The 4,346-nt window shown below is 40.0% G+C and overlaps 1 non-coding gene across 1 annotated transcript; it reads left to right on the forward strand.

Moving 5' to 3' along the window:
• The first annotated feature begins 422 nt into the window (after positions 1–422).
• LOC148577645 (small nucleolar RNA R71) lies at positions 423–526 on the forward strand. The gene has a single exon (XR_015904405.1). It is a non-coding gene; the product is annotated as a small nucleolar RNA R71 (small nucleolar RNA).
• The last annotated feature ends 3,820 nt before the right edge of the window (positions 527–4,346 follow it).

Genomic DNA, 4,346 nt, shown 5'->3' on the forward strand with positions numbered 1-4,346 from the left:
GATTTTTCCATCCTGGGTTGTAAGTGTTGGAGTGTGGATCATATGATTGCCTTTGTTGGTTTCCCACATAGTTGGCCTCTTCCCAATCACCTCCTTCAATGCTTACTTCCTCTTGATCTTGTGTGTGTATTGCAGCCACTTGCTTTGTTTCTAATTGCCTGGTAAGCTCTGCTAGTTGCTTGGCAAACACCTTGTTTTGGGCTAGAATTGTATCAACATGGTTCAGCTCCATGACTCCCTTAGTGTTGTGCCTTTCTGATGCATAGTAGTACTCATTCTCAGCCACTGTCTCAATCACCTCAATGGCCTCTTCCACAGTCTTTTTCCTGTTCAATGAACCTCCTGATGAATGGTCTACAGCCTTCCTTGATTCATAAGAGAGTCCATCATAGAAAATATGCAATTGCACCCAATCATGGAACATGTCTGGTGGGCATTTCCTTGTCAAGTCCTTGAATCTCTCCCATGCCTCGTAGAGAGTTTCACCATCTTGTTGTCTAAAAGTCTGAACCTCAGATCGAAGCCTATTGACCTTTTGTGGGGGGTAGAAACGTGCCAGAAACTTGCTTTCCACCTCATCCCATGTTGTTAGACTCCCCCTTGGGAATGATTCCAGCCACTTAGCTGCTTTGTCCCTAAGTGAAAATGGGAACAAAAGCAGTTTATAGGCATCTTCCTGGACTCCATTGGACTTCACAGTGTCACAAATTCTCAGGAATTTTGTGAGATGTTGGTTGGGATCTTCATTAGCACTCCCACCAAATGAACAATGATTCTCCACAAGTGATATTAGCTGTGGTTTGAGTTCAAAATTGTTGGCCTGAATGGGTGGTTTCTGAATGCTGCTACCACAATTCCCAGAGGTTGGGTTTATGTATGAACTAAGAACCCTCCTCTCAGGAATGGCATTGTTTCCATCAGCTCTCTCATGGTTGTGAACTTCTCTATCCATGTTAAGATCTAAAGCTTCCTCAAAATTGTCCTCAGATTCTCCTTCAGATTCCTCTTCTCCCACTACTCTCTTCCCTCTTGCTTCCCTTCTCAGTCTATGAAGGGTCCTCTCTGGTTCGGTATATGGAGGAGTTGATGTCTCTCCTCTCCTACCTGTCATACAAGAACACAGCACAGGCACAAACAAGTGAAATACTCTTGGTTAATGGAAGAGTATGGTTAAAGCAATTGAGGAATTAATTCAAACAGTTAGTGAGTCAGTGAGTTAGTTGCTTGAATTTAAAGGCATAAAGAAAGAAAGCATGTAACCGAGTGCAGAAATTAAAATTCAACAAGTAACTTGAACAGAATTAACAAAGCAAGAGAAATTGCTCAATCTAGTTAGCTTCCAATTGGAGAATTGTCAATCGAAAACCAATCCCCGGCAACGGCGCCATAAACTTGATGCGCATAAACTAGTTATGCTACGATTTAGGAAATTGCACGATCGGCAAAATTCCTTCCGGCAAGTGCACCGGTTATCGTCAAGTAAAAACTCACAATAGAGTGAGGTCGAATCCCACAAGGATTGGTTGAGTGAGCAATTCGGATTAGAAGTGTGTTCTAGTTGAGCGGAATCAAGATTGAGATGAGAATTGCGGAATGTAAAATTGGCGGGAAAAGTAAATGACAAGAAATTGAAATGGCGGAATCTTAAATTGCATGAATTAAAGAGCAGAAACTAAATTGCTGAAATTAAAAGGGAATGGGGGTGATTGCATGAATTGAGTTGCAGAATGTAAAGAGAAGATGGAAATCAGAATTGGGGGATTCATTGGGTTATAGGAGATATTGAGATCTCCGAATCAAAACATGTTTATCTCTTCCTCAAGCAATGCGTTCATTGAATTTTGCTTGGCAATCTTATATGATTGGATCCCAATCCCTTGGTTCACCAATTCTCTCTAAAAATGAACAAATTCCCAATCCCTTGGTTTAAATGTTCATAAGAAGAGATGATGCTCGATCACTGATTATACCACACAGTTTCATGAACCACAATTTGGTAGGATTACATGTCACAATATCCATCCAAACCCCAATCCAATTCACTGTGAGAAAGCTTCTCTAGCATGAATCCTCCATTCCTTTCCCAAGGTTCTGAAGGATTCCAATTATGGGTAGTTTCTTTCCCAAGACAACTACCCAATGGAATTAGATCGAGAAGCTTTCTAACAAAATTCAAGAGAAAAGATTGAAGAAGAAGATAAACTATTATTGATTCATTGAATTACAATAGAGCTCCCTAACCCAATGAAAGGGGGTTTAGTGAGTCATAGCTCTGAATTCAATTACAAAGATATGAAAACTAGCTAAAAGTGAAGGTAAAAGTCCTTTCTAACTTAAATTCTATCCTATTTATACACTTTCTATATTGAGCTTCTGTTGTGTTTCTTGGGCTTTGAGGCCTCTCCCTGCTTTCCTTTTGCCTTGGGTTTATGATCCATAATCTTGATGAGGCTGCTGATCCAAATTCTGTAACATTCATTGAGCCAACTTAGTGATAATCAAATAATGGCACATGACTCAATAAATTGAAATTTCAGACTCATCAATCCTTCAGGCCCAATCCCATAAACCATGATATTCAATTGGGTTTCATACCAGAATAAGTTTAAGTTAATGTTTGTGCTCAAATACTAACTTAAACCACAATATTTTTGGTCCAGAAACCTTTTCCAAGAGTGGCGTTTAAGTTGCAGTTCAAGCTTAAACTGCAGCTTAAACGCCAGACACTTCCAGTGAGGCCTTTTGTAGAAGCACGTTTAAGCTTCAGTTTAAGGTTAAACTAAAGCTTAAACGTGGAAATGGAAGAAGGCAGCCCTGGAGAGTCATGTAGTCGAACACGTTTAAGCTTCAGTTTAAGGTTAAACTGAAGCTTAAACGTGGATATAGGAAGGGCAGCCCTGGAGGTCGAACACGTTTAACCTCCAGTTTAAGGTTAAACTGGAGGTTAAACGTGGAAATGGAAGGAGGCATCCTGGAGGTCGAACACGTTTAACCTCCAGTTTAAGGTTAAACTGGAGGTTAAACGTGGAAGCTTAGAAGGGTAGCCCTGGAGGTGTCGAACACGTTTAAGCTCCAGTTTGAGGTCAAACTGGAGCTTAAACGTGGAAATGGAGAGAGCAACCCTGGAGGAGAAAACTTGGTCGAACACGTTTAAGCTCCAGTTTGAGGTCAAACTGGAGCTTAAACGTGGAAATGGCTCCCTGGTGCTTTTCCCATTCTGGCGTTTAACCTCCAGTTTAAGGTTAAACTGGAGGTTAAACGTGGAACTCCTTCCTGAGTGGCATTATCATTCTGGCGTTTAACCTCCAGTTTAAGGTTAAACTGGAGGTTAAACTTCAATTCTAGCATTTCTTAGCCTTCATGATTCTGGCGTTTAAGCTCCAGTTTAGGCTTAAACTGGAACTTAAACTCCACATGTGATATTCAAGCTTCCTTTATTGATTTTGTTGCTTCCTTGCTTAGCCTCTTCTTCCCTGAAATCATCCAAACAAATGCATCAAAGTCTTGCAAAATTTCATGAGAAATCTTCCATTCATAGCATTCAAGTAATATAACTAAAACTCATGGAATTTGCATCAAAATCATATTGTTTGGATGGTTCATTGCTTTGTTATTCTTTTAACCATTCTTGGTTACTTTAAGCTCAAGAAAATGCATAAAACCACTAAAACTAACAGAAAAATACTAGTGAAACTAGCCTAAGATGCCTTGGCATCACTGCACTTAGTTACTCAATTTCTATAATCCTTAGTAACTAGTTTAGTATAAATACTAGTCTTTTCTATTGTTTTAGTTATCTTTGGACTTTGGATCTTATGCCATTTTTCACATTTGGAGGCTGGCCACATGGCCATGCCAAGACATTTTTCTATTATGTATTTTCTACGGTGGAGTTTCTACATCTCATAGATTAAGGTGCGGAGCTCTACTGTTCTTCATGAATTAATGAAAGTACTATTGTTTCTCTTTCAATTCACGCATGTCTCTTCTCCAAGATATACTCTCGTTCTTAATTCAGTTAAATCAGAATGAAGGGGTGACCCTTGACAATCACCCACTATCTTCATTACTCGCTTAGCCAAGATCCGTGTGCCTGACAACCACAAGCGGTCTACATGATGTTCAACGTAGTCATTGGACGACAGTTAAAGTATAATCTCTTAGGCCTTTGGTTTGTGACTTTGACTTGCATCTCCTGACAACAGAGCAGTCGAACTCATAGAAATCAGAACCTTCGTGGTAAAGGCTAGAACAAACGAGCTTCAAACTCACGAATGTTAGGCAAAAGGATAGAGAGATCCTACTCCGACACAAGTGAGAACCGACAGATGATTAACTGTACAGAA

This window comes from Arachis ipaensis, chromosome B1 (genome assembly GCF_059453495.1).
Source record: "Arachis ipaensis isolate K30076 ecotype BB chromosome B1, ASM5945349v1, whole genome shotgun sequence".
Classification (NCBI taxonomy): domain Eukaryota; kingdom Viridiplantae; phylum Streptophyta; class Magnoliopsida; order Fabales; family Fabaceae; genus Arachis; species Arachis ipaensis.